The following is a 9,517-nucleotide window of genomic DNA, read 5'->3' as shown; positions in this document are numbered from 1 at the left end:
GCAGAGCCATTGACACTGGTGATGGAGTCAACTGAAGCTTTTTGGCCAACTTGATCTTGTAGCTGTGCTTGACTTCTGAAAGGTCCTACAGGGTCATTGTGGTAGTTTGCTACGGTAACCGAACAATTTAACGTCACAGGAAATAAGGGTTGGGAAACAAAATGAATCCTTTAATTCATACCACTGAAAACACCTGACCCCAACCACATCCACCTCAACCTCAACGATCATTTCCATGGTTGATATGTTTGTTCCTGTATTCCCCTCGACCAGACTGTCATTATTGGGCATTCTGACCCTATGAATGAGATTATTGTTCGTGTGTATCTGTCTTCATATTTAGAACACATATTATATTGGTGCATCTATGCCTAGCATCATTGGTTCTGGCAATATGTTTGACTGCTGCCTCTGTTGAGGCCCTCAAAATGGCAAACTACCTAGGCAGAACTGGGCTAAACTAATTCCTTATATTTGGTCCCATTGAATCAAAATAGTTTTGCAGGCCCCTGTTCAGTGAATATCCTTTTACCATAAATACAACATTCTGGGTGATGTTAGCCATGTAAAAAACGGGACACGTTACGATCAGCAAATTCTTGTATTGTCCATTGAGTGCCAGCTTAAAGCCAGAGACTGCAGCAAGCACTTGGTAAATCAGAAAAATGCAACTTATGTGGAAATTAAAATTTATTTAACATGGTGCCCAAGGTTAGACATTCTTCCTTGCAAAAGAATGGTACATCTGGGCCCACCAACAGTACTGGATCATATGATACAGGGTCCCCTTTACAATCTGGTTTGTCACCAGAAATACAGTACTGATGTTCCCACTTGTAATCAAATGGTGCTTTGGCGTGGTGTGGAATTTGCAACCCTACCTAATATCCCTGCCCTCTGCTCGACGAATGAATCAACAGCAGGTGGCAGTGGTATAACAGTGGATCTACACTGAGGTTATTGTACCATCTCAGTCACCTCATATACTTATCTATCCCAAGAATTTTTCTATTTGGGCTACATTTTTTGAGTAGACTTGACTCATCAGAAAATATAGAACTAAACTAAAGGGCACTGGACCCCACACATGATCAATTTTATTGTCATATTGGATGATCCCATGTTTAAACCAAATTTGAAAGAATCCCATACACACGACCAAGATCTGGTTTCAGGACAATGTATATATCGGTATATACATATTGATATATACCGGTATATCACAAGATGTTTGATGCATGTGTACAGTTAGAATGTTAGCAGTCCTGGCATGTTAACGATGCAGCTGGAGATGTACGCTTGTACACACACACAAAGATCAATCCCAATCAGTTCCCATTTTTGAACAAAACAATGTGACATACAAATGTAACAACCCACTATGTATGATGCTCATATCAAGTTTGTTGTGATCTGCCTTTACACTGCTGGGAAATTAGTGTGACCATGCCAACCACAATTAGTGTACACCATGAACCTAGGTCAAACTGTAAGCCCCTAATTTGTGCTACACATGAACAGTTGTTTTTAAATTATTAGACATAAATCGTAGAGATCAAAGCTTTATGCTTCAATCAAGTTTAAATTTTTAAAGCAAACATTTTGTAGAATATAAACACAACACAATGTGGTATTGCAAGAAGCAGAAATAATATATTTTTGTCTTGTAGTTGTACAAACTATATTATTTGCCCAATTAAAGAATCTAACACTGCAATTTCAAATAATATAGAATTTTCCATAGTACTGAACAATTTAATATATAGCATGTTTGAAAATAAACAATGCACCATCTTACTTATCATCTCACTCATTTGGAAAATATTGAGAGTTCAAATATTATAATTGTTGACAATATGCATAATGCTGACATGATCACATGCTTTACTACAAAGTGACCAACACTGACAAGGGTCCAGAAGAGAAATGTTATTTCTAAATTAAGTATAAATTTATAATCACACTTTAATTCTTGTTGTTATACTGTATGGTACCTTTGTAATACAGTTTTATAATATTTTTGTTATTATCATCATGTTATAACAAAATACACCATACAGTCATGAAATAATCAGAAAACTGAAAAAGTGGTATACAAATACAATTACTAAAAAGTCATAAATCATTGTTACAGGTACTGAAGCCATTGATACCATATTCTTTCATTTCTCTGTATAGTATTTCCAAGTTTCCTACAATAATAAAAAAAAAAAATTGTTAAAATATCTATCAAAATACAAAGCTTGTGTGTTATGCTAATTTATCCCAGTACAGGGCCTAAGGGTTATCGGTAACAAGTCTTCCATTAGTAGTTAGTGTAGTGAGTCAGGTCAGGGAATTAATATTACCGTAATACCGGTAGTACCCAGTCCTAATTATAGGTAACAAATGACTCATTGGTCATTAGTGCAGTGAGTTAGGTCAGGTTCTCTGGGATTAATAAAACCCAGTCCTCATTAACAAATGCCAGAACAGAGCCCCAGGGATTAATAATACCCAGTATTAGTATAAGTAACAAAAGTCTGATTTGTACATGAAGTTAGTGCAGTGAGTCAGGTTAGGTTCCCTGGGTATGATAATGTCCAGTCCTAGATATAGGTAACAAAGGTCCCATTGCTAGTTAGTGCAGTGAGTTAGGTCAGGTTCCCTGGGTATAATAATGCCTAGTCCTAGATATAGGTAACGAAAGTCCCATTGCTAGTTAATGCAGTGAGTTAGGTCAGGTTCCCTGGGTATAATAATGCCTAGTCCTAGATATAGGTAACAAAAGTCCCATTGCTAGTTAGTGCAGTGAGTTAGGTCAGGTTCCCTGTGTATAATAATGCCTGATCCTAGATATAGGTAACAAAAGTCCCAATGCTAGTTAATGCAGTGAGTTAGGTCAGATTCCCTGGGTATAATAATGCCCAGTCCTAGATATAGGTAACAAAAGTTCCATTGCTAGTTAGTACAGTGAGTTAGGTCAGGTCCTCTGGGATTAATAATACCCAGTATTAGTTATAAGTAACAAAAGTTTCATTGCTAGTTAGTGCAGTGACTTAGGTCAGGTTCTCTGGGAATAATAATACCCAGTCCTGGTTATAGATAACAAATGACCCATTGGTAGTTAGTGCACTGAGTCAAGTCAGGTCCTCTGAAACTACTATACCCAGTTCTAGTTATGTGTCCCATTGGTCATCAGTGCAATGATTATGGCCATGGCCTCAGGATTAATACATGTAAAACCCAGTTCTAGTTATAGATAACAAATGTCTCATTGCTTGTTAGTGCAGTGATTCAAGTCAGGGCCTCAGGATTAAAAAAATCCAGTCCAAGTTCAGTGTTCTCCCCAGACCCCAAGTCAAACACTGTATCTAATTTGCATAAATTTCCCATTCAATATTGTGATACAATAACTGTGTTAGTATAAAATTAGTTAACAATCTATCTACAATTAATTAAAGACGAGACAGTCTGATATTTTATATCATTTTACTCCATTGTCTTTTATGTATTTATCAAGTCAAATAAAGTTTGAAATAGAACAGCAAAACAAGCAGCTTATCGGCTGAGATAGCTCCGCTGTTAGCAAGGCACATTTCAATTAAAGAACTGAGGATATCATATAAGAAAATGAACAATATGTATGGTATGTATAGCAATCGGACTTGCTGTTTCAACAAGAATTCAAAAATATCACTTTTTACTAAAAATGACAAAAATATTCATCAAAATTAGATAATTGAAGATATCATCATGAAATGAACAAATCTGAGGGAGGTTTACCTGAGGTACATATATGTATAGTATCAAAGCAATCAGACTTGCGGTTTTTAACAAGAAGTCGAAAATATCACCTTTTATCAAAAATTACAAAAATATTGACTAAAATCAGAAAATTAAAGATATCATCACAAAATGAACAAATCTGAGAGAGGTCCATATGTAGTACTTATATATATATAATAGCAAAGCAATCAGACTTGCTGTTTTCAACAAGAAGTCGAAAATATCACTTTTTACCAAAAACTACAAAAATATTCATCAAAACTAGAGAATTAAAGATATCATCACAAAATGAACAAATCTGAGAGAGGTCCAGGTGTAGTACCTATATATGTAATATCAAAGCAATTGGACTTGCGGTTTTTAACAAGAAGTCAAAAATATCACTTTTTACCAAAAATATTCACCAAAATTAGAGAATTTAAGATATCATTATGAAATGAACAAATCTGAGAGAGATCCACATATAGTACCTACCTATATGTAATATCAAAGCAATCGGAATAGCGGTTTTTAACAAGAAGTCGAAAATATCACTTTTTACCAAAAATGACAAAAATATTCACCAAAATTAGAGAATTTGAGGTTTTGACAGTCTGCTATGCACCATTCCACTAATGCCTAGCTGTGTCGACTTTGTCGACAGCGGAGCTAAAAAGCAATAGAAATAGTTAATATGTTATAGCCAGTCAGTAAATATATTGTTATCCATGGAGATAACTGTTTATCATTATTTCGTGTCAACAAGTACAGTCAGTTTTAGTGCCCATGTCACTGTCTGTTCATGAGACATTAGGGCAAACATTTTTTTGTTGTGAGATTGCGAGTTATCAAAATAGGATGAAAATAATAAATCAATAATGACAAAATTTCAAACTAAAGTCAACGATTTTTCATTGATCTATACCTTATGTGTAATGCTATGATTACCCTAACTTTGTTCGCTAAACCGTAACATTCTTGCATTGAACAAATTTAGAATGTTTTGTTAATTAAAATCAGGGTTTTTTCTTGAAAAAAACTGCAAGAGGGAGCACTGCAATTCAGCGGCACCATCAAGTAGGGGAGATGGGGTTTTCCCTATCAGGGTGTGGAGCATTCTCTGGCTTCCTTTGGGCCAAAATTTCTGTCAGACAGGTCAAAGTTGAAGACTGAAGCCACTTGTGATCCCTTGTCATTCAGAATTTTGTGGTTGCCAGAAAATCTGCCCCCTAGGGTAAGGGGCACATGGCCATGGCATGAGGGCGATGCACCCCTGTTTCTTGTTTAAAAAAATTCCTGAAAATGATTCATTGGCGATTATCTTAGAACCACTAATAAACAGACTGGCAATCCAGGTATTTCTTTTGATCTAACGTGTGTCTCGAGTTAATGTTTTAATCTTAGAAAGAACTGGGGATGATAAAAAAAAATGTCCACAAAGTCATGCGATAACATACGACTTTGTTGGTGTTTCAACAGGAAGTGATGCAAAAGGTCAGACCAAAGTTTCAAATTTTATCTTACATTTTGCCCTGATGTATCATATTTTCAAGAGTTTTTTAATACATGATCGGCAAAATACAGTAACATAATACAAACTCTGTTGTAGACATGGCGACGTCAACTATCCAAGAAAAATCGACTAACTATCAGAAAAAATATTATGGTAAAAGTCGTTCATTTTTCTTTATTATACATTCAAGAACATTACTATAAAGATGGTTTATACATTCAAATAATCATTACTTTCCTAAAATATGGTCAATTTTGGCTATAAAATATATTATTTGGCAAATCAACTTAAAACTCAACTCGCCATTCGACAAAATTTGGCAAAGCATGAGCCACCAGCGTAGCCGAGACACACAATCGTTGGGCAGATTGACACCTCCAAACAACAGTGTTGCCAGTCAGTTTTTTTTCTTTGGCGATGCCTGCAGTTGAATAATTTTTGCTTCGATTTATGTACAGTTTTATTTTCAATGGGACCTAATTTCACTTGTTTTTTTTTGAATTAAAGTACAAACTGCAAATAATAGCAGTGTACCAAATCAGTATATTTTCCGGACATGTGCAGTATTTGTGATTTGTGAGACTTGTTTTGTCACATTGTTGCTGTTACGTGCAATGGGCAAATTATTAATATTCTAGTATTTGATTTGGATTTAGAGGGGCTACACCCTTGAAAGAACATCTCACAGGGTCACATCACTGTACCATTACGCTTTAGAGGTGTGGAGAGAACACTGTTGTTATACATGTAGGTAAAAATGTCCAATTTGTTGTTAGTGCAGTGAGTCAGGTTAGGTTCAAGGGGAATAATAATACCTTATTATTAGTTTTATAGTTAGTGCAGTGAGTCGGGTCAGGTCGTCTTCGATTACCAGGTAATAATACCTACATGTAGTCTTACCGGTCACTGGTAGTATACCGTAGTGGTTGTCGCATCAGACTCATGATTTGTAGACCCAAGTTCAAATCCTACTAAGGCTGAACACGGAAAGCCCAATTCCACTGGCCAAGATTTATTCACTAACGAATGCGACTTTGGGGGAACTTTGATTAAGGTCGGATAGTGCATTAAATTGCCATTTGATAGGAAAATGGCCGCACAGCCCTGTCATGTAGTCCCAAACTTGAATATGACTTCTGTGGCAAAAATGCACTATGTGTCAGCACTTGCACTTTGCACATAAAAAAAGTCAGGAGAGACAACAGTGAAATTTAATGTCCGGAACTGTTGCCTGGCACAAAAAAATTATTAAAAATAATAATAATACCTAGTCCTAATTATGAGTAACAAATGTCTTATTGGTTGTTAGTGCAGTGAGTCAGGTTAGGTTCTAAGGGAATAATTATACCTTATTATTTGTTTCATAGTTAAGACAGTGATTCATAATATCCAGTTTTAGTTATACATGTACATGTATAGGGAAAAAATGTGTTATATACATGTATAGGGAAGAACTGTGTTAACTCCATATTTGATTTTGCAAAAAGTTGTGAGATAGAAAATTGAACTGTAGATGGCATTTGGGGGGCTCACATCTTTTCCATAGAGCCCTCCGTTAAAATAAGCTTTTTACCTCTCCTGTTTTCAAGCAACGTGCAAGTTATTTTTAAAAATTTTATGGTTATATTGTTCAGTTCAATTTTCAATCCCACAATTCTTTGCAAAATCCAATATTGAGTTAACACATTTCTTCTCTATAGGAAGCCATTATCCCATTGATCATTAGTGCAGTGAGTCAGGACAACGTTGTTAGATACAAATAGATTGAATGGTAAACTTTTGATTTTCAAAGGATTTTTTTAGTAATATTATTTATTCACTTATGGAACATGTATAAATGATTGTTTAAACATTCATCTATCACAGCAAGTATTTGGAAATGAAATTAAGAAAGCATTTCTGTGAATTCATGGCGTCCCAAAATTCAGTAGGAATTCCAAGTGGTTACTCACATTCTGGAGCTACATTTATATCCACAATGCAGCAATAATAAAGATGGTTTTTGTATTGTAAAACTTACTAAACAAATTAAAATGTAATACAAAAATTGAAATAACCATGAATGGTTGTTATTAGTGAGATTAATAACAAGTGTATAATGAGATTAATAACAAATTGTATGTCTTTTCTAAATGACTATAGTATTGCCTAGGCTGTTTTATAGCTGTGGAATCATAGCCCTATGTTGCCGACCGCATTATTTACGTGACTGACTCTGGCCGGCCCATAGGGCTATGGGGCCTTGTGCGACTGAATACCGGTTAAAATCCACATGCCAAATTTGGTCGTCGCGAAAATCACATTTTAAGACCTTCGAAAGTACTCACTATGTTTATTTACTTCCAAACAATGACCAGAACCTATTTGCGCTGAGAAATGATGACGGTGGTCATAAAAAATTGACTTTATTTACCGTACACCGAGTCGCAGAAAAATAACAAGACGAAAGACGCCATTTTGTATTCCAGAGTTTATAGCAAATTACGCGAGACCTATAATTTTGTACCACGTGACCGAAATCAGTAGATAAATTGCGTTTATGCAACTAGTTTCTATTATTAAACAAAAATCATACAATTATAAATACTGTATGTGATTGCTTTCTTTGAACAATTAGAATAACGGGAAGAGTGAGTTTTATTCTTCCACCACTGTATCACATGACCACCAAACGAGATTACATTTATTCTGTGCTAGGGAGTGTGGGATGTCAATGGCTGCCGTTTTCTCGTAATTTGCTTGGTTTCCGCGGTAATTGTAAAATATCACAAATTATTGCTTATTTATAAACACAAATTGCAAACAAAAGTTTGTATGTTATTCATCCAGCAATCAATTCACAATAAAGGTACGTCACACCATAGTAATCGAAAGCAAAAGCGATTTAATTTACGTATGCCAGATTTCTGTTATTAAACTGTGATAGATCCCGTAGCTCTATGTTCGACGTACAACTACAAAATTAAAAAAAAGACGTCCAAATGAAATTGTTAGGGCGAAATTCGATTGTAGGTCGCACCAAAGAGCTACGAAACCGCAGCTAGCTGTTTTATTGACTATTGACACACCTTTGTCATTTACGCAAGTGTATAATATATTATACAAATTGTTCTATCTCGTCATGTTATAGAGAAAAAATATGATAAAATAAGAAAGTGACTGACATGTTTTATACAAGAATATCATTCAGGTTAAATGGGTATAAATTACTAATATCAAGACCTCATTAATTACTTAAATCTTGCGTATTAAAACATTCTAATTTCAAGAAAATAAATAGCTGCTAAAATATAAAAATTTCCAGAATGGATGCTACAACTTGACAACACCAGCGAATTCTGTCATCATATACGGAATATTTTACAGAAATGCATCTCAAATGGAAGAAACACAAAACGGAAAAATAGCATATCGCTCGGTGGCTCTGTTGTTGTCCGCCTGCTCAACGTCCGCATATAGATTATTTAAATTCAAGCTGGACATGTACATGAAGTTTAAACTTTCTGGATCAGATGAACTATATACATGTCTATAAATTACTGTTTTGAGAAATCGATGCACATTCGAAATTGGAATTGAACACAACATGATGATGATGATAGAATCAAATGGACGACTCGAGACGCCGCAGCAGTCTGAGCAGGCACACTAAACAAGTCATAGTGCGATAGCTAGCTAGTAAATATCAATATTAGTATTGAATCGCCATATACTTACCTAGCAGCTTCGCCGAACAGTTTCGATGCACTAACACCATTTCAATCGGCGACGGATATGCTATGCAATTGATTTTTAAAAGTACGACAGTTGAATTGAGCTCCGCGATATGGCTGTTAGGACAGCCGATTGTAATACCCCCCTAAGTTAGCGTCACTGTGTCTGCGTCAAAAAGATGACAATTCGGTCTGAAAAGATGCGCAAGTAAAGAAAACTTAAATTAAACATAACAAATTACTCCAAATTATACACAAACTGTCCAGAATTATTCAGAATTATGAGATTTATTGACTTGTGAAGAAAAATAATAACAAAGAGCAAGAGAACGTTGGTTTTAATTTTCGCGGGTACCAAAATAGTGGCAAATACCAAAATAGTGGCTTAACAGACGTGCTTGGCCATCGTAGACAAGGTATGGAGCTCCGACCGCGCCAATAAAACACCCAGCGCCTTGTATGTCAGACACCGGCTTCAAAAATAATAAAATATGACAACCGATAGCGAATTGCATGTTCAAGGTTGCGGTGTAATGATATTATG

General features: G+C 35.4%; 1 long non-coding RNA gene across 1 annotated transcript; it reads right to left on the bottom strand.

Annotated features, from left to right (window-relative positions):
* Positions 1 to 1,631: 1,631 nt before the first annotated feature.
* Positions 1,632 to 9,114, bottom strand: LOC146747484 (uncharacterized). The gene is made up of 2 exons (XR_014929032.1): positions 8,978 to 9,114; positions 1,632 to 2,192 (listed from the first exon to the last, which is right to left on the bottom strand). It is a non-coding gene; the product is annotated as an uncharacterized LOC146747484 (long non-coding RNA).
* Positions 9,115 to 9,517: the final 403 nt, after the last annotated feature.

Source organism: Saccoglossus kowalevskii, chromosome 3, assembly GCF_978046115.1.
Source record: "Saccoglossus kowalevskii chromosome 3, keSacKowa6.1, whole genome shotgun sequence".
NCBI lineage: Eukaryota > Metazoa > Hemichordata > Enteropneusta > Harrimaniidae > Saccoglossus > Saccoglossus kowalevskii.
This window is presented reverse-complemented; position numbering and strand designations above follow the sequence as displayed.